Source organism: Procambarus clarkii, chromosome 37 (assembly GCF_040958095.1).
Source record: "Procambarus clarkii isolate CNS0578487 chromosome 37, FALCON_Pclarkii_2.0, whole genome shotgun sequence".
Taxonomy (NCBI): Eukaryota; Metazoa; Arthropoda; class Malacostraca; order Decapoda; family Cambaridae; genus Procambarus; species Procambarus clarkii.
The window spans coordinates 28,595,097-28,617,135 of record NC_091186.1 but is presented as its reverse complement, the minus strand read 5'-3'; the positions used below and the strand labels follow the sequence as shown (position 1 = coordinate 28,617,135).

The 22,039-nt window shown below is 44.7% G+C and overlaps 2 long non-coding RNA genes across 3 annotated transcripts in view; one reads left to right on the top strand and one right to left on the bottom strand.

The window, feature by feature from the left end:
* The window catches only part of LOC138372089 (uncharacterized), a 237,507-nt gene that overhangs the window by 22,807 nt on the left and 192,661 nt on the right, over positions 1–22,039 (top strand). The window contains exon 2 of the long non-coding RNA XR_011230712.1: positions 16,020–16,127. This is a non-coding gene — a long non-coding RNA (uncharacterized lncRNA). The remainder of the gene's footprint in view (positions 1–16,019; positions 16,128–22,039) is intronic.
* The window catches only part of LOC138372088 (uncharacterized), a 304,998-nt gene that overhangs the window by 203,538 nt on the left and 79,421 nt on the right, over positions 1–22,039 (bottom strand). The gene's annotated exons all lie outside the window — the stretch shown is intronic.

Here is a 22,039-nt window from a genome sequence, read left to right as displayed (position 1 = left end):
ATCAGGCAGTACAGTGCTTCTGCACACTGAAAATTTGACTCTCTCCTGGAATTGTACCAAGAAAAAGGGCCTTTCAGGAATGTGAAACATTTCTACACGTTGGCGAAACTAATGTACATCGGAATAACCAAGGCATACGTCGAAGAGTGCCAAATCCTACAAACTCTACTCTGAAACGTAAATACAGTACAGTATTTTTTTTTTTTATTTTTATAAATTACACAAATACAAGAACACACAAAACAACGCAAACCTGTACACATCAAGTACACCAATGAAGGAACAGTACACAGGAATAAACAGTCTGTACACTAAACAATAACAGTAACCGCAAAACAAACACAAGCGCTGAACAAAATAAAAACGCATTGAAGCAATGGGCTAAACAGTACAGGGAAATAAGTGCTAAAACAGTACATGGAAACAATAGGCTAAACAGTTCATATCTACATAGCAACACAGAACATGGCCAAGAAAATTACATGAAAAATAAAGAAAACAATAAAGTACATAAATAACATTTAACCACACCTGGAACCAATAACATAAACATACACAGACGTGGATATAGAATCACGTGCACAAAACCACGCCTACCACACACACAGAAGAACAAAGGAGCATAGGACCATACACGGGCTACCCAGGAAAATGACACACTAAATGAGAAGAAATTACGTACACACACACTAAACACTCTAAACAACAAGACAAACACACTCACACCACCCACACCACCACGGCACACCACACTGCACCCAAGCACGCAAAATAATGGGTTACAGGCCAAAGCGAAACACGTTCACAAAAAGAACAGTAGAAAACAGTACAGCAGAAAAACCCAGGCCCACGCAGGAGCCAAAAACCCCCTCAAAACCACACACCCACACGCATACGGACACAACCGGCACCCGGAGGTACGGAAACACACCACCCACACACAGGAGCAGCAGCATCTCAAGGGGGGAGACACACAAACACACGCAACCCCCGCCAAGGACACCCCAAGAAGCGGAAAGGGAGCGCATAGCAAAGCAAACCCCGAAACCCCCCAACCCCTCTAAACCCCCCCATCAACACCCCAACCCCACCCAAGACGAGAACATCACCTTGCCACCAAGGCACCCGCCGACCCAAAGGCAACCCCACGAACATAGGCATCTGTGAACCACCGACCAAACTCCGGAAAAGCGCGCTGCAACCACCACCAGGTAAACCGCATGCGCCCCCGTAAAAATCCTAAAACTCGGGCAATCCCAAAACCCTCCCGCCTCCCAACCCACACACAAAACACATAATCAGCAACCAAAACACATAATGTATTACGCACCCGCAGCGGATAAGCCGGAAAATACAAAAACAAAAACTGCAAAACATCACCCCGACAACCCGGACCACAAAACACCTCCAGGACATCCCGAAACCAGTCCACCAACCCCTGTAACCGGACACAAAAATAAAATACATGCACCTGCGATTCACATAAACCACAATGAACACACGCCCCAGAATCACGCAAGCCAAGCATACACAACCGCTCATTTGTCGCCAGCGACAAATGCAGAACCCGAAACAGCAATTCACGCTGCTGAGGCGCCAAGAACCGTGCCCCCAAACACGACCAGATACCACCCCAATCCCAACACGGGAACAAGCCCTCCACTCGAGGCCGCACCCGGGGCAACAACACCCCATACACAGCCTTGCACGAGAAAGACAGAAACCCAGGATGGCGGCAGAGCTCCCGAAGAATCCCCACGGCCCAAGAATAAACAGGGGGGGGTAAACAAGGCCACCTCCTGACAAACCCCCAAATCAACCAAAAAACTGAAGCGAAGCGAGCAGAAAAAAACACCCAGCGTATTCAACCCCCCACCGAGAGCCAGCCCCCGACGCAACGAGACCCAGAAGAGGGCCTTGGCCTTCGTGAAGACGTCAGGAATGCCAACACCCCCCTCTCTCACCCCTAACACCAACGTCGAACGGCGCACCGGTTGATAACGCCCACACCATACATATCTATACACCACACTCTCCAAACTCAAGGCCTTCCGACGATCCAACGGGAAACATCGAGCCACAAACCAGACACGCGACAAGACCTTACACGCAACAAGCAGTCCCCTCTGATAAATCGTCAAGGGACGACGCGACAAAAAGCCAACTGCAACACCAACCGACCGAGAGACAGCACCCCAATTCCACTCCAAGGAGTGGTCATAGGAGGCAAACCAAGTAACCCCAAGAACCCGAATCGAGGAGACCACCGGAAACCACGACCTATCCCACACCAGGCGGGAAGCCCACTCACCGATCCCCATCAACCCCGACTTCGCCCGATTAAGAACGGCCCCCGTAGCGGACTCAAACCGCAGGAGAACGTCCTGGACAGCTTCAACAGAATCCTCCGAAGCTACAAATAGAATGGTGTCGTCAGCATACCCGCAAACGGGTAGCCGGAGACCGGATGGCAGACAAGGAGGCACGATCAAGGAACACGCTTTCACCGCCCGGAAAAGAGGTTCCTGAAAAATCACATACAAAAGCATGGACATGGGACACCCCTGACGAACGGAACGGCAAATAGGAAAAAATGAGCTAAAAAACCCATTCACACAAACGCGACTGCGACTCCGGACATACAACAAACGGACCCACCCCACAAACACCACCGGAAAACCAAGCCTCTCCATAGCACTAAAAACAAACTCTAAAGACACCCGATCAAAGGCCTTGGACCAGTCCAAGCTGATCATAGCCGCCGAAAGCCGATACTCGGACGCATAGAGAAGCACGTCACGAAGTAAGGCATTGCAATGCATCAGAGCACGGCCAGGCACACCACAAAATTGCTCCATAGAGACCACCGACGCAACGACACCCCGACATCGACGCGCTAAAACCTTAGAAAGAATTTTATAATCAACATTTAAGAGCGTAATAGGCCTCCAATTGGAAAACAACTGCAAATCGCCCGGCTTCGGGAGTAGCCGCACGATCCCGTCACAAAAGGAATCATGCAGAGCACCCAAACGCAAACACGCCTGCACCACTTCCAAAAGCACCCCCCTCCCAACACATCCCAAAAGGTAAGGTAGAACTCAATGGGCAGGCCATCCGCACCCGGCACTCTCCCAGGACAAAACGACTGAACCACCTCCAGGAGCTCCACCGTGGAAACATCCTGCACCAACCGGTCACACTCCAAGCGCGACAAACCGGGGAAGCACCTGTCCAAAAAGGAACCCGCGAGCACACTATCACCATGCACCTCCCCATAGAGTGCCTCCAACTCCCGCCGCGCGGTAAGCAGAACACCCTCTGTGCTAGAAATCACAGACCCATCAGGCCGCCGAAGGCCCTTGAGAAGAACGGAACCCCTAGCAGCCTTCTCCCTCCCTAAAAGAAAGGGAGAGAGCCTCTCCCCATCCACCCGCTCAGCTACACGAGCACGCACGCGAACACCGTCAGCCAACACCGCACGCAAATCACAAATACGCTCCTTACACTCAGCAATCTCACTAAAGCAGTCAACCCCAGCATTCAACCGCACATATAAAGAAGACAAACGCGCCTGAAGGAACCGCAGCAGACCAAACCTCCCGGCAGCCTCCCGCTTAGCAACAATCCCAAAAAACCTCCGACACTCCACCTTACACCACTCCCACCAAACGAACAAAGAGGAGAAATCAGCCTTCCGGGCAACGATGCCAACCCACCAGGCCCGAAACTGCGCACAAATACGTGGACAACGCAATAACCGACAATTGAGTTTCCACCACCCAGGCCCCACCCGCACCTGACTCCGGACACCAACCCGGACAACCACCAAACAATGATCCGAGAAAGCCACCGGGACCGTGCGAAAATCAAAAACCGAACACTCCCCACCAGAAACATAGAACCTATCCAACCTAGAACTCGCCCCACGCGCAGCGAAGGTATACTCCAACGAGCCGCCACACAAAACAGCCGCATCGCGAAACCCGCACGCAAAACCTCAATTAAAGTGGCCGAAACATTCCGAGGGTGAGCACTAGAGCAATCCCTCACACACGTAACACAATTAAAATCCCCCCAAAAGATCAAATCCCGCGTATCATGCCGCAGGTATGGCAAAAGCCCCTCCCGAAAAAACAGCTCCCGGTCCTGACGATGCGCCACCCCAGAAGGGGCGTACACTGTCAAGAACGGAATCACAACCCCCAAATACTCAGCCCGAACAAACAAGACCCGCCCTTCTTCTTCCATTTCCGTGTGAAGCACGGAAATGGATGCCCTCCGCGAAAACATCAGCGTTCCCCCAAAGGACGTCCTCGGCGGGTTCAACACATGATACTCAGCACACAACCCCTGCAACACAGACACATCCCGAACATTGTGCTCTTGGATCAGAGCCACATCCACCCGCTGCTCCCGAAGCACATCCACAAGGCCCAATTGGACCGCCAAAGCATTCAGACCACGAACATTCAAAGACGCACAAACAACAGCAGGCGCCATCGAACCCATTAATGACCCCCAGCCCCTCCAGGACCACCAGAGGGCACAGAGCCACCCACTGCAGAGGCGCCGTCATCATCCTGAGGCTCAAACTGCCGCCGCCCCACCGTCGGGGAATCCACCATAATGCCTGGCCTCTGATCCCGCAGGAGGTGGACAGTGCCGGCATCACCCAGCGAAGCACGCCGAGACCCCGCTGCCACTGACCAGGTATCACCAACGTCCACCACCGACGAGGAATTCTTGCTGCCAACCGGCACTGCATCACTTCCGGAATCCATATCAGACACAGGAGAATTAGGAGGAGGAGGGGTAGCACTATGTAATTACCTTAGTGTACCTAAAGTGTAATTACAGGACTCGGGAGGGGGGGGGGTCTCTTCATGTACATAATGGGTCAGTTTGCTGTTCCGATAAGATGTGCTGGAACCCTGAAAACAAATTAAAATAATTCATCTAAAAAATAGCTTTCTATATATGCAATAAATATTTTTTAGATAAAGAATTATTTTAATTTGTTTTCAGGGTTCCAGCACATCTTATCGGAACAGCAAACTGACCCATTATGTACATGAAGAGACCCCCCCCCCCCCCTCCCGAGTCCTGCAATTACACTTTAGGTACACTAAGGTAATTACATAGTGCTACTGGCCCTCATATAAATTTAAGTATATTTACCATGTACTTTACTAAATTAATGTCTGTACTCTTTTTTCATCAGGCAGTACGGTGCTTCTGCACACTGAAAATTTATGACTCTCTCCTGGAATTGTACCAAGAAAAAGGGCCTTTCAGGAATGTGAAACATTTCTACACGTTGGCGAAACTAATGTACATCGGAATAACCAAGGCATACGTCGAAGAGTGCCAAATCCTACAAACTCTACTCTGAAACGTAAATACAGTACAGTATTGAGTTTTTAGGGAGCCCTCTGTAGTAACGTGAAGCTATGTGGTTACCATCTACTGGGTCACATTAGCCAGAGTTCTAGTGGTCTACATGGGATCAGAATCAGAACTCTACCTCCTCACAGATGCAGGGAGCAGTAACATTTATTCAACTTTCCCAGCCACCTCACTAGGAAAGGCCCTCGGAGGCTGTTCCTTACACTGTGGTAATTACCAAAGTGTAGTTACACACTTTAAACAGGATGGAGTTGAGAAGTGGAGAAATATATGGGCACTGAGTGAATAGGCACTTGGGGACTCTGGACCCCACCACTCTGTGGGGCGGCAGTTTCCGCCAGTTTTCATAATTATTTCAATGTCATTCGTTTCTTCTGTGTTTTTTTGCTGTATTATTATTATTCAAAAGGGTGCAATTGGTGGAATTTATATAATTCAATGTATGGAACATTGCTATGCTCAAAATTAGGGAGCTCATATATGGTGACATGAACAAATCCACAAGGGTCGTGACGAGGATTCGAACCTACGTCCGAGATCATCCCAGACACTGCCTTTATCGACGGAGCTACGACATGGTCAAAAGAGTTGAAACCGACGTTCTAGTGAACTTACTGGATCCTGCAGCCTCAGACAAACCAGGGTTTTACACAACTCCCCCATGCACTCGAGCTATGTCAATAGGCCGTTTTCCCTCTTCGCCCTTACTTCATTACAATAGATAAAGGCAGCGTCTGGAATGATCTCTGACGTAGGTCCCTTGGTACAGAGAACAAAGTTAAAATACGGGCAGAGAGAGAAAGGGGGTGAAGGATGAGAACAAGTACCCCCCCCCCCCCCCGTGTTACAATGGTACCCCCCCCCCGTGTTACAATGGTAAACCCCCCCCCCCCCCGTTAAATCCCTTAACGTGCTAATAAAACCCTCGGTTCTTGAATTTATTGCAACAAAGACGTATTAAACCATGAAATGAAAAACAATTCAGGAAGTACAGTATGGGAAACATACTATAATTTTAGCCTATGGCCAGAGTGGTGCTGGAAAAAGCACCACTCTTGAACTACAAAAAGAATCACTTCAAGGGCTGCTGAAAATGAAAGAAGAAGAAACTAAGTTTTTCTTAAATACTGTACTGTATTAGCTAGCTAATCCTGATTTCACTTTTAGAGAGTATATTATAACAATTATATGTATATATATAATTATATAACAATTAGATGGGCAGGTTATCATTAACTTTAATTAAATCCAAAATTAATATCTGAATAAGTGGTGTATGAAAAGTACTTAGCTTTCTATATATGCAATAAATAAGTACTTCTCATACACCACTTATTCAGATATTAATTTTGGATTTAATTAAAGTTAATGATAACCTGCCCATCTAATTGTTATATAATTATATATATACATAAAATTGTTATAATATACTCTCTACAAGTGAAATCAGGATTAGCTAGCTAATATGGTACAGTATTTAAGAAAAACTTAGTTTCTTCTTCTTTCATTTTCAGCAGCCCTTGAAGTGATTCTTTTTGTAGTTCAAGAGTGGTGCTTTTTCCAGCACCACTCTGGCCATAGGCTAAAATTATAGTATGTTTCCCATACTGTACTTCCTGAATTGTTTTTCATTTCATGGTTTAATACATCTTTGTTGCAATAAATTCAAGAACCGAGGTATTTTTTTAGCATGTTAAGGGATTTAACGGGGGGGGGGGGTTACCATTGTAACACGGGGGGGTTACCATTGTAACACGGGGGGGGGTTACTATTGTAACACGGGGGGGGGGTTACCATTGTAACACGGGGGGGGGTTACCATTGTAACACGGGGGGGGGTTACCATTGTAACACGGGGGGGGGTTACCATTGTAACACGGGGGGGGGGTTACCATTGTAACACGGGGGGGGGGGTTACCATTGTAACACGGGGGGGGTTACCATTGTAACACGGGGGGGGGTTACCATTGTAACACGGGGGGGGGTTACCATTGTAACACGGGGGGGGTTACCATTGTAACACGGGGGGGGGTTACCATTGTAACATGGGGGGGGGGGTTACCATTGTAACATGGGGGGGGGTTACCATTGTTACACGGGGGGGGGGGTTACCATTGTAACACGGGGCGGGGGGTTACCATTGTAACACGGGGCGGGGGGTTACCATTGTAACACGGGGGGGTTACCATTGTAACACGGGGGGGTTACCATTGTAACACGGGGGGGGGAGGTCTTGTTCTCATCCTTCACCCCCTTTCTCTCTCTGCCCATATTTTAACTTTCTCTGTACCAAGGGACCTACGTCAGATATCAGAGGGGGGGGGGGGGATTCTCTTCATCTCTTCATGTTCATAATGGGTTGGTTTGCTGTTCCGATAAGATGTGCTGGAACCCTGAAAACACATTAAAATAATTCTTTATCTTAAAAATATTCATTACATATATAGACAGCTAAGTACTTTTCATACACCACTTGTTCAAATATTAATTTTGGATTTAAATAGTTAAAGATAAACTGCCCATCCAAAAAGTGTTAAATGTAATGAAATGTTATTTTCTGGGCGAGTACAGGAGGCTCCCTCGAGTTACCAGTCTAATATGCGAATCATTAAACTGGGGCAATATAGTCTAAGGAGTTCAGCCTACCAGTGACTGAGCCAGAACCTGGCCCCCCCTCAGAGGCGTAGGGAGCAATGGTCCTGGAAAACTCCCTTTTAACATTTGTAGTGCTTTAACTCGTTGACAAAGCCTGGAAAGAAGTGACTCAAAGAATCCTGATCTCCGGCTGGAGAGAATAGTGGCCTGAATGGGTGCTAGAACTAGACTTTAAGGGGGTTTGAGCCTGCAAATTACAGTACTTTACAGTTAGTTACAGTACTGTTACAGTACTGACGGCTTTGGCCTCCTCCACCTTCTGACCTTGGAGATGTTTTTGAGGAATTCAGGGGGAGATACATGAAATGAGGATTACAATTAACAACCTGCAAAGTGAGCCCACATCAGCAGTTTTTCCTGCCCGAAACGCTTTGCGTAATGGTGGCTTTAGGCATTGTATGTACTAGCTCTATCTATAAATCCAACTTTTTTGTATCTCGCCTTGTATGTATGTACTTTTCCTGAATAAATATTTGTATTTGTATAAATCACAATAGCGTGATGCATCAATAAACAAATCCACAAGGGCCATAACGAGGATTCAAACCTGCATCAGAGAGCATCTCAGATGCTGCCTTAATTGACTGAGCTACGACATAAGAATTGCAACCAGAAATTCAACTGAATTTACTTGGATCCTGCAGCCTCTCCGAGACACAAACCAGGATTTTACACAATTTCCCCCATGCACACGAGCTATGTCAATAGGCTGTTCTACCTCTTCGCCCTTACTTCATTACACTTCAGTAATTCAGTTGAATTTCTGGTTGCAATTCTTATGTCGTAGCTCGGTCGATTAAGGCAGCGTCTGGGATGCTCTCAGACGCAGGTTCGAATCCTCGTCACGGCCCTTGGATTTGTTCGTCATGCTTGTTTGTTTTTAGTGGGGGAGTTCTGCTTAGCAGTTTGGTTTTCGGTAGTAATGTTTCCCAGTTGGGATCTGTTTTTGGGATGCCTACCTTTATGGGTGCCTAATCTGGTAGCTGGCAGACAGTGCTTCCAACCACTTGGAGGTTTCTATAGGCTATTGCTCTAAGGTGGGGGGGGGGGGGGGAGGGGCCAGGTTCTGGCTTTTAGTCCCTGGTATGCTGAACTCCTTAGACTGTCCCGGTCTAATGATTCACATATTAGCCTGATAGCTCCAGGGAGCCTCCGGGGACTTGCCCAGAAAATGGCGTTTCATGACATTCAATGCTGTTTTTTTATTAATATTAATTTATTAACCTAACACTAAAATTTCTGTACATGTGCTTAGCAAGGCAAGTTTTGATTACCAGCAAATGCTTCACTGGTTGATTGCCCTTTGCATTCTAGTAAGCATATGTCTTCAGATGTAATTGAGTAATGAAGTTAAAACTCCCAATACCCTGGATTTCTGTCAAATTTGGCAAAGTTAAGGAGACAAATACTTGATTTTGACCAGACTACCCAAAGAACTGGATTAATTGGGAGCAGATTGGTGATCTTTTACAGAACGAGTGACACTTACCTTCATCTTGAATTGTTATTTTCTGTTTATTGTATACTGCATTACTTGCTCATGTTGAAGTAATGCAGGAGACAATAACAGGAAAGGTTCCACTTTTTTCTGAAAATTGAAATACATATTTTGGATGAAAACCTTAAATGTGTGTGTTGTGAAAATTTACATCAGGTCTTCTGCACTCTCCTGAGTGCTTTATCTACTAGGTCCGAGTATATAGCAAGATAACACAAGATAATTTTATTTAGGGAAAATACATACACAATGAGTTACAGAATGCTGGATTTCTATATAAAGCAGGTATATAATGTAATGTCTAAAGCCACTAGAACGCACAGCGTTTAGGGCGTTGAGCACAAGGACCAGCGTTTTGGATAAGGACGAGACTTAAAACTCGACAACTAATACTGTACTGGTATTATTCATCAATAATTTATCAAGCACCTTAACCCTTCAATTGCCCATCGCATCATATGATGCTTTGACCAACTTGCAGCAAATTGAGCATCGCATCATGTGATGTTTTGACCAACTTGCAGCAAATTGAGCATCGCATCATGTGATGTTTTGACCAACTTGCAGCAAATTGAGCATCGCATCATGTGATGCTTTGGGGCACTACAAGATTTAAACGGCCCGCGGATACATGGGGTTCACCACACCTTCATCAGGGCTCTTTCAAACAGACGCCATTTTTTTTAAAAATCGTGGGCCAATAATATTCTTGTTCATGCTATTATGTAGCGATATTATTATTACAGAAGACCCCTGACTGTGATAAAACTGACCAGGGTTCTGATAATAGCAGGATTGTGGTGATATTTAGCGCTGTGCGCCATGGAGGGAGGAGTAATGCTGTGGGAGGGGAGGGTAGTGGCATTATCTTCTGTGTGTGGCCACCTTTTATTGAATGCACTCACCATACAAGCTTAGTGGTATGGTGAGTGCACACAGTCAGCTGGCGGCTTCTTCCCTCACACATTCAGGGTCAAACGCACTAAAATTTCACCCCCAACAATACTGTTTGTGGTGTTAATACCCTATATACAGACATTATATATAAGTATCTACATGTTTAGTTCACCATAACTGTTCAACTAAGCTGATATAATGCCCAAAGAACATAGTGACCACCCCTACCAACATGACAAATCATGCAGATGTTGCCACACCCATCACCAAAATGTCTTCTTCCCCCACACTCCTTTTGCTGTTATTACACTATATACACATTATATATAAGTATCTACATTTGTGTTCACCATAACGAACCACTAAGTTGGTATGCTGAGTGGCAGTAGCAGCCAGTGGCAGCCTGCCACTGGCTGCCACTCCCTCCCTCACCTCACTCGCCACCATTCTCCTCCCACCATACTGTTTTTGCTTTTATATACAGATGTTATATATAAGTATCTGCATGTTTTGTTTACCATAGTGAACAACTAAGCTGGTATAGTGAGTCCAGACAGTAAAAGGTGGTCACAAAGAGTCAGCAGACAATGCTACCTCCCTCCCCACCAAGATTACTCCTCCCACTACAGCGCTAATTATCACAACAATCCTGCTGTTATCAGAATCCTGGTCATTTTTATCAGTCAGGGGTCTTCTGTAATAATAATAATAATGCTAAATAATAGCATGAACATGTATATTATGGCAATTTTAGGTGATGCTGTGGTCACAAGCTGAACAGCAGTGCTGTGAGCTCATGCTGCGTGCGTCAGGCTTGGTGGCTCACTCAATACTGAGGCCCCTCACACCCGGGAATTTGGCCCACGATTTTGTTTGAAAACAGTGTCTGTTTACAAGATCCCTGATGGTGTGGTGAACACCGTGTATCTGCGGGTCGTTTTAAATCTTGCGTAGTACTCCAATCCATCATATGACGGGATGCACAATTTATAGCAAGTCACTCAACCCATCATATGATGTTGTGCAACTTAAGGGTTAAAGGTTGGTTTATGAAAGTTAGCATAAAAATCACGAATATCTCATTGAAGAATAGACAAAAATAGAGAACAGAAGCAGAGATAACAAGGGAGAAACAAAGGCAAAGAACAACACAGTAGACTAAGTAAGACCAGGATCAGTGAAATTGGGGTTACGGGGTCTAGGCAAAGCAAGCAAAGACAATGGAGTCAAGGGAGCAGGAGGATGAATCATGTCAGCAATTACTCCAGCTTTAAATAGTGTTGTTAGTTTGCAACAATATTCCACTTTAGAGACTACAATATGTTTATTAACTACATACCTCACTTTTGTTTAATTTTTTCTTGATCTTTGACCTCAGGTTCATATTCTCTATTCTTAGCTTCATATTCTCTATTCTTATAAATAAGAATAGAGATCTCTTCTCTACCCCACACCTTCCCTTCAATTGTTATTGAAGGTGAAGGTGTGAGGGAGTGTACATGTTCCTGATTCGAGGAACCAGTATCTGAAATATCTCCGGTGGTCCTATGGAGAGAGCAAAAGGCCATTAGTGAAACAGAGATGAATCCGAAATATTTTCTCTTGTGCAAAATCTAGATTAAAAGTGTTGAATGTAATGAAATTCCAGTTTCCGGATGAGCCCCAGAGGCTCCCTGAAACTCATACACTGATAATGCCATATTTCTCGGTGCCATTAGTCGCAAAGTTCTATTGGTCTACAGAGGGCTACAAGCCAGAACCAGGTCTCGGAGGCAAAAGGAGTGATGGCCTTTGAACACTTCAATGTAAAGTTATTTATACTTGCCACCAACTGGGGAAGGAACCCAGAAAGAGGCAAACCAAAAGACTGCATTGTTAAAACTAAAGACCACAGCCTGAAAATTGCCAAAATGAACCAGCGTTGAATGTAATGAAATGCCATTTTCTGGGCAAGTCCCGGAGGCTCCTCGTAGCTTACTGGACTGATATGTTTCTAGACCATTTTCATTGACGTTCTTGTGTACCAGGGACCACGAGCAAGAACCGAGCCCCCTCAGAGAGGCACGAGGAGCAATGGCCTATAGAAACCCCCATGTGGTTGGAGGCATTCCATGTGTGCCAATGACCGGGTTAGGCACCCAGAAAGGTAGGCGTCCCAAAAGAAACCTGGTTAAAAATTGCTACCGAAAGCCAAACTATCAAGCAGAACTCCCCAATCTGAAAATGAGCAAACAAGCATGACATCATTACTGTCGTTGTCTGTGCAGCTCCCCCCCCCCCTCCCCAAGAGGGGGAAGGGGGAGCCCCAGACCCCCATGTCGGTCATGCCACCCTAGTTCAGAGGTTGAATATAAAAAACGTGAATATCGCAGACTGGAAGATTGCCGAAGAACCTCCAGGATTCGCCCAGAAAATGGAGTTTCATTACATTCAACGCTGGTTTTCTGTGGATAGCTCCTCTGGCTCCCTGGAGCTACCTAACCACAGAAAAGGAAAAGAGGGACGTACCTTGGAGGCTGCCGCCATTCACACCAACTCGAAGTTGAGACCACTGGCTGCAACCTGCGACCCATAGCGAGACACGCCTGACTAGGACCAGGAACATGAACTAGGTAACGGGCGGCCAGGACCCTGTCCGACCTCCAAAATCCTCGCGCCCAAATGTCAACTCAAGACATATCGCCCAAAAAGCATCAGCTAGAGTAGCAAATTAGCGAACGTCATGGATTCGAGGATAGACCGCAGGCTGGCTGGAATGAATAACCCTGCGGACGACCTGGGAGACCCGAACCCACAAACAGTGGAGGAAAACAAACTCGTAGCACATCCCCGGCCAGAGAGGCCATGGTGCACGAATAATGAAGAGCCGCAACCGGACACAAAACATGGTGCACCCCCCGGCCAAACCAACCAAGCATCAACCCAACAGCCCTTACGGAAAGCCACCATTCCATTCTTCGCCAGAAAAGAGGGAGACTGCTGAAAATGAACAAACCTACCACCAGGACAAAGAGCAGAAAATTGTGCACGGGAAGAGAGCATGAAGCTTCCCAACCTGACCCCCAGAAGCTAATGCCAACAGGAAAAAGAGCCTGAGAAAAACAATCCAGAACTGAAGGAGCCACAACAAACCAAGGAGAAAAGAGAGCACCCAGTCCAAAGACCAGGACAACTCGGATGGTGCATGAGCAGGCCGAAGGTGCACAGTGCATAATGCTTGCGGAACGGAGCGGAAGTAACAACCCTCAGAATGCAAGCAAAAGCGGCTCTGCCAACACCACACGATTTGAGGCAACAGTATTCAGCATCACAAGACGGTTTCTGAAAAAGTCAAGAGAGGACAAAACAACCAGATCCGAAATAGATGACAACCTACGGAGGGAGAGTACCCGACAGAAAGAACACCAGGAAACTTCATACTGTCGCCGAGACGAAACTCGCAAGTGGGACACCATCTGTGAAGCCACCTGATCACCATGCAAGTGGTGATAAACCAGGTCAGAAAGACACAAAGAGCAGAGGAGACCACCGAACCAGCCACGTACCATACTGGTCCAATCTGCTGAAAGAGGTGGAACTGCAGTAAACTTCGCGGGTTCGAACACTGAACAAGCTGCGCCTGAAACCAAAGCTGGGTCAGCCACCAAGGGGCCAACAGGACTACTACTCTCTGGGATGGCTCTAAAAGAGCCAGAAGTCGCTAAGAGACCAGCCCCAAAGAGCCAAGGACCGAAGAGAACCCACACGGGTCAGGCAAGGAACCACCGGAGTGCAGTCCAAATGGAGCCTGATCGAAATCCGAGCGACCCGCACCCTCTGAAGTGACAGCCAAACAGGCGCGAACTGTGTTGAGCCCTACTGAAGGACGGAGCCCACTGCTCCTGGCCGGCCTGGTGAGCACTGGTCACAAAGCCCCAGCCAAGAGACAAGGCATCCGTAAACACTTTGAGCGAGGGCTCGGGTAGGAGCCACGGCATTAAGTGAAGCATTAAATGTGCAAAAACTAGAATATAGAAAAAAAGGCGATATAATCACTACTTACAAAATAGTAACAGGAATCGATAAAATTGATAGGGAAGAATTTCTAAGACCCGGAACGTTATTTATTTATATAATTTATTTATACTAAAGAAGGTACATTGGGTTTGAGAGTACAGAGCATTAAAGTTTTTCATACATACATTCTTGTAAAGCCACTAGCACGCATAGTTTCATGCAAATCCCTAAACTAACAGGTAATTTTAGACAATTCACAGCAAAATTGACAAATGTTTACAGGTACATTTCAGCCTTACTATACAGGTACAGATAATTTTAAGTGGAATAATTACAGCAAACCGTCAAATGTTTACAGGAACATTGCAAGAACTTTTGACACAAGCAGATTAGAATGCACAACAATGAAAGGATTACTAGGTACATTAGGACAACATTCCAGGGTTACACATTGGTTCACTGAAGCAAAATGAGGATCATTTCAAGGAATAATGCAGCAGGATAATTACTCAATACAACAACCATGATATCAGATGATACTGTTAATCACAACTACCTCTTACTTAAACTCCAGCATTATGGAATCCAAAACCTTGCCCTGGACTATATCCGATCCCAACTTAGTGACATACACCAATGTGTAGCCATCAATGATACGACCTCTTCCACTCTACCAATAACAGTTGGAGTGCCACAGGGCAGCATCTTGGAACCTCTTGTATTTCTTATATATATCAATGATCTGCCCAATGTTTCTAATATTCTCAAACCTATATTGTTTGCTGGTGATACTACCCTCATCTATTCAGACCCCAACCCCCACAAACTAAATAATGTTTTGAATAATGAATTAAAAAAAAGTCCACTTATGGATGTCTACTAAAAAACTAACACTAAACATAGAAAAGACCTACATCTTACTTGGAAGCAAATCATCGAATGCAATTCAGCTACAGATAGACATCATCAGTAATAAAAATGATGGAAAGTTTCTTGACCTATTCCTAGACAAGAGACTCAACTTCAGCACCCACATTCAACACACAACTAAGAAAGTCTCTAAAACAGTTGGTATACTCTCCAAAATCAGATATTATGTTCCTAACTCTGCTCTCCTCTCTCTCTATTATGCACTAATCTATCCCTATCTTTCTTATGGTATCTATGCGTGGGGGGTCAACCACTGCAAAACACCTGAAGCCCATCATCACCTAGCAAAAAATCTATCAAAATAATAACAAACTCTGCTTTCAGACAACACTCGGCTCCCTTGTTTAAATCCCTTAACATGCTAATAAAACCCTCTGTTCTTGAGGCTGTGGTCTTGAGGCTGTGGTCTTGTTTGAAGGCATATTTGCCACCGTTCACTGTTTCTCTTTGAGGAGGCCAGGTTCTGGCTTATGGTCCCTTATAGGCCAATAGAACCATTCAACTGACAACACCTAATAGTATGACACATTAGAAATAGTAGCTTCAGCAAACCACTGGAGCTCGCCTAGAAATTGGTGTTTCATTACATTCAATGCTGGATTTTTTAACTAATATATTTCTAAATTATATTACAGGAAAAAAGTATCAGCAAATGAAAGTTTCACCTTCAGCAAAATAGACTACAATCATCATCTTCAACAAGTGACTTCAATTGAAGGTCTACTTAAAATAAAAGAAAAATTGTAAGTATTTTCCTAAAATACTGTACCGTATTAGCTAGCTGATCCTGATTTCACTTGTAGAGTATATTATAGCAATTATATACAATGGGGCCTCGACTTAAGATGCTAATCCGTTCCGAGAGACGGATCGTAAGTCGAAATATCGTAAGTCGAAGTGATTTTTCCCATAAGAAATAAAGGGAACTGAATTAATCCGTTCCCCACCCTTCAAAATATTAACATACAAATACTGGGCCCGGGGAAGAGGGGTACACTGGGGAGGGGTTTGTTGAGGGTTGGGTGGAGGTCTGATACGGAAGAGCATGTGGTTGGTAGTGTTGATGATAGTATGGTGGTTGTTGTTGGTGTGGTATGTAGTGATGTGGTTGTGGCTGGTAGTGTGGTGGCAGTTGTTGTGGTGGTTGTTGTGGGTGTGGTTGAGTGTGGTGGTGGTGGTGGTTGTTGTGGTTGTAGTGGTAGTGATGCTTGTGGTGGTGGTGTGGGTAATATGCTGGGTGTTGGTAGTTTGGTGGTGGTTGTGGGTAGTATAGTGGTTGTTGGTGATTGTGGTTGCTGTGCTGATTGAGGATGGAGTTAGTACTGTTTTTGGTGAACCAGACTGCACCAATCCCAGGGGCCCCACAGTTGCATCATCCCCTGGAGTCTGTTGTTGGACGGGGGTAGATGTTCCATTGTTGGGGTCTACTTCCCCATCACTCCCTATGGCCACCCCCAATCATCGTGATATCCGTGGACCGAGAGCCCTCGACGAAATCCTGCTATCGTCCAGGGCTGCTGCCCCTTTGGCCCCCGGATCTGTTACTCCCGCCTGGGCACTCCCTGGGCTCCCGATGGGGTCACCTTGCCCCACTGTGGGGCCCGCTTGGGTTTTCTAAAGAGCTAACGACTGCACCGCCCCCACAGTTGGGGGTTTGTCGCGGCCCCCCCCCCCCCAGGTAGTCTTGTTTTCTACCATGCCTTTACTTCTGAGAAATGTGTACCTACAACCTGCACTTCTCTCGCTATTCCACACAAACTGACCCTACTGGGTGTAGTATGCAAGGAGCTATCACAAGCTATCGCCTTTGAAATTTTAACGCATTCCTAACTCGACAATTAAGCCCACTCTCGATAACCTCTCAAAGTATTCCTGAACCTTTTACGTTAAAATTCTCGAGCATCTATATCGGAACTATCCTTCATTCATACTTTTTCTTAACCGCGTTCCACAGCACCAGTGAGAACCATCAGTCCTTCGCCTATTGACAGGTGGTGACAGATGTCGGCGTCAGAATCTCGCTCCACCAATGAATGAAATTCTTTTGTCTTGTATCCTCGTCTCTCATTCGTAAAAGTAATACGCAGACAGATAGAATACACAACCTGACTTGACTACCATTTATCACTGAAACAAGATACTGTACTGTATACAATGTCAAATAAAATACATGTGCAATTATAAACCAAATAAAAAGGTCACATTAATTATTAGATGGCCGAAAATACTAGAATGAACTTGATAGAATGAAATTATTATTACTACATTCCTTTAACACACACTATTGACTGTACTGCAATTGAAAAGAATTAAAGTGAGAATTTCTAGTCTCTAAATACGAGTCCGATATAAATCTTAATTGAATAATTACCGAATTCTTGAAAATATTCTGAAATTATACAATTAATATTTCCGTGAAGTAACTACTCAGAATTTATTGTAAATAATTTAAGTTTCTAAATTTTCTAAGGTCGCCATAATGTCCTTTCCTGAAGTCAGGCTTTTCAACTGCTTCAACCTACTTGTATTTTTCCAGCTTATAACGCATTGCATACTTTATTCCCAAAAAGACATGGTCACTTTTACCCAAGGGAGGAAGGTACTGAATGTCAAATATTTCTTCCTCTTTCCTGGTAAATATCAAATCTAGCATGGAGGGAACGTCCCCTTCCCTCATCCTCGTAGCTTGTTTAACATGTTGATACAAGAATGTTTCCAGGACGTCTACAAATCTACAGGTCCAAAAATCTTCTGTTTTAGCTTCATATGCTTCCCAGTCTATGGATTTAAAGTTGAAATCGCCAACTATAAACAGTCGTGATCTATCGTTATCCGCTCTCGCTATAAAATCTGAGACCATCCCGTTTATTATCTAGCGCCTCCTTTGACCATGTGCTGCTTGGCGGTGGACTGTATGCATTTATGGTCGTTAGTTTATCATTCTCATGGCAGATCTCTTAGTGCTATTATGTCAACTTCTTGTGGCTGTGGTCTTTAGTTTTAACAATGCAGTCTTTTGGTTTGCCTCTTTCTGGGTTCCTTACCCAGTTGGTGGCAAGTATAAATAACTTTACATTTGAAGTGTTCAAAGGCCATCACCCCTTTTGCCTCTGAGACCTGGTTCTGGCTTGTATCCCTCTGTAGACCAATAGAACTTTGCGACTAATGGCACCGAGTAATATGGCACTGATCAGTGTATGATAGTTTCAGAGAGCCTCTGGGGCTCATCCAGAAACTGAAATTTCATTACATTCAACACTTTTTTAATCTAGATTTTGCATAAGAGAAAATATTTCGGATTCATCTGTTTCATTAATGGCCTTTTGCTCTCTCCATAGTACCACCAAAGATGATGTTCATGTTCCACATCAACCAGATGTGGAACATGTTCCACATCAACCACATCCACATCATATCACACCTTCAATAATAATTGAAGAAAAGGTGTGGCTCAAAGACGATATCACAGCCTTAAGTAAATATAAACAACTAGAGAAGGAAAATGAAGATCTAAAAGAAAAATTTAAAAAATATGAGATATAGTTAATAAACATATTGTAGTCTCTAAAGTGGAATATTGTTGCAAACTAACAACACTATTTAAAGCTGGAGTAATTGCTGACATGATTCATCCTCCTGCTCCCTTGACTCCATTGTCTTTGCTTGCTTTGCCTAGACCCCGTAACCTCAATTTCACTGATCCTGGTCTTACTTAGTCTACTGTGTTGTTCTTTGCCTTTGTTTCTCCCTTGTTATCTCTGCTTCTGTTCTCTATTTTTGTCTGTCTATTCTTCAATGAGATATTCATGATTTTTGTGCTAACTTTCATAAACTAACCTTTAACCCTTAAGTTGCACAACACATCATATGATGGGTTGAGTGACTTGCTATAAATTGTGCATCCCATCATATGATGTATTGGAGTACTACACAAGATTTAAAGCGACCCGCAGATACACGGTGTTCACCACACCTTCATCAGGGCTCTTGTAAACAGACACTGTTTTCAAACAAAATCGTGGGCCAAATTCCCGGGTGTGAGGGGCCTCAGTATTGAGTGAGCCACCAAGCCTGACGCACGCAGCATGAGCTCACAGCACTGCTGTTCAGCTTGTGACCACAGCATCACCTAAAATTGCCATAATATACATGTTCATGCTATTATTTAGCAATATTATTATTACAGAAGACCCCTGACTGATAAAAATGACCAGGATTCTGATAACAGCAGGATTGTTGTGATAATTAGCGCTGTAGTGGGAGGAGTAATCTTGGTGGGGAGGGAGGTAGCATTGTCTGCTGACTCTTTGTGACCACCTTTTACTGTCTGGACTCACTATACCAGCTTAGTTGTTCACTATGGTAAACAAAACGTGCAGATACTTATATATAACATCTGTATATAAAGCAAAAACAGTATGGTGGGAGGAGAATGGTGGCGAGTGAGGTGAGGGAGGGAGTGGCAGCCAGTGGCGGGCTGCCACTGGCTGCTACTGCCACTCAGCATACCAACTTAGTGGTTCGTTATGGTGAACACGAATGTAGATACTTTTATATAACGTGTATATATAGTGTAATAACAGCAAAAGGAGTGTGGGTGAGAAGACATTTTGGTGATGGGTGAGGCAAAATCTGCATGATTTATGTTGGTAGGGGTGGCCACTATTCTCTTTGGGCATTATATCAGCTTAGTTGAACAGTTATGGTGAACAAAACATGTAGATACTTATATATAACGTCTGTATATAAGGTAATAACACCACAAACAGTATTGTTGGGGGTGAAATTTTTAGTGCGTTTGACCTTGAATGTGTGAGGGAAGAAGCCGCCAGCTGACTGTGTGCACTCACCATACCACTAAGCTGGTATGGTGAGTGCATTCAATAAAAGGTGGCCACACACAGTCAGAAGATAATGCCACTACCCTCCCCTCCCACAGCATTACTCCTCCCTCCATGGCGCACAGCGCTAAATATCACCACAATCCTGCTATTATCAGAACCCTGGTCAGTTTTATCACAGTCAGGGGTCTTCTGTAATGTCATCGCTACATAATAGCATGAACAAGAATATTATGGCATTTTTAGGCGATGCTGTGGTCACAAGCTGAACAGCAGTGCTGTGAGTTCAAGCTGCGTGCGTCAGGCTTGGTTGCTCACTCAATACTGAGGTCCCTAACACCCGGGAGTTTGGCCCACGATTTAAAAAAAAAATGGCGATTGTTTAAGAGCCCTGATGGTGTGGTGAACCCCGTGTATCCGCAGGCCGTTTAAATCTTGCGTAGTACTCCAAAGCATCACATGATGCGATGCGCAATTGAAGGGTTAAGGTGCTTGATAAATTATTGATGAGTAATACCAGTACAGTATTAGTTGTCGAGTTGTAAGTCTCGTCCTTATCCAAAACGCTGGTCCTTGTGCTCAACGCCCAAAACGCTGTGCGTTCTAGTGGCTTTAGACATATATTATATACTGCTTTATATAGAAATCCAGCATTCTGTAACTCATTGTGTATGTATGTATTTTACCTAAATAAAATTATCTTGCTATATACTCAGACCTAGTAGATAAAGCACTCAGGAGAGTGCAGAAGACCTGATGTAAATTTTCACAAAATACACAAATATTTATGGTTTTCATGCAAATTAATATGTATCTATTTTCAGAAAAAAGTGGAACCTTTTTTGGTTTTGCTTCCTGCATTACTTCCTCAACCTAAGGAAGTACTGCAGTATACAATAGATAAGGAAAAAATATTTCCAAATGAAGGTAAGTGTCATTCGTTCTGTAAAAGATCACTAATCTGCTCCCAATTAATCCAGTTCTTTGAGTAGTCTGGCCAAAATCAAGTAAGTATTTGTCTCCTTAACTTTGCCAAATTTGACAGAAATCCAGGTTATTGGGAGTTTTAACTTCATTACTGAATTACATCTGAAGACATATGCTTACTAGAATGCAAAGGGCAATCAACCAGTGAAGCATTTGCTGGTAATCAAAACTTACCTTGCTAAGCACATGTACAGAAATTTTAGTGTTAGGTTTATAAATTAATATTAATAAAAAAACAGCATTGAATGTCATGAAACGCCATTTTCTGGGCAAGTCCCCGGAGGCTCCCTGGAGCTATCAGGCTAATATGTGAATCATTAGACCGGGACAGTCTAAGGAGTTCAGCATACCAGGGACTAAAAGCCAGAACCTGGCCCCCCCCTCCCTCAGAGCAATAGCCTATAGAAACCGTGCAGTGGAGAGTGGGAGGGATGCAGAGGGAGTCTCTGGGATTTTGCCAGAAAATGGCATTTCATTACATTCAATGCTGGGTTTCTGTGGAGAGCCCTTCCGGCTCCCTGGAGCTATCTATCCACAGTAAAAGGAAAAGAGGGACTTACCTGGGTGGCAGCCACCACTTGCACCTAAACTCCAAGTAGAGACAACTGGCTGCAACCTGCGACCCAAAGCGACACTCGCCCAACTAGGGCCAGGACATTAACGAGGTAATGGGTGGCCAGGACCCTTTTCGACCTCCAAAATCCCTATGCCCAAATATCAGCCCAAGACATTACTAAAAAGACAGCTATAGCAGCAAACTTGCGAACATCTTGGACATGAGGATAGACCGCAGGTTGGCTGGACCGAATAACCCTGCGGGGAGGACC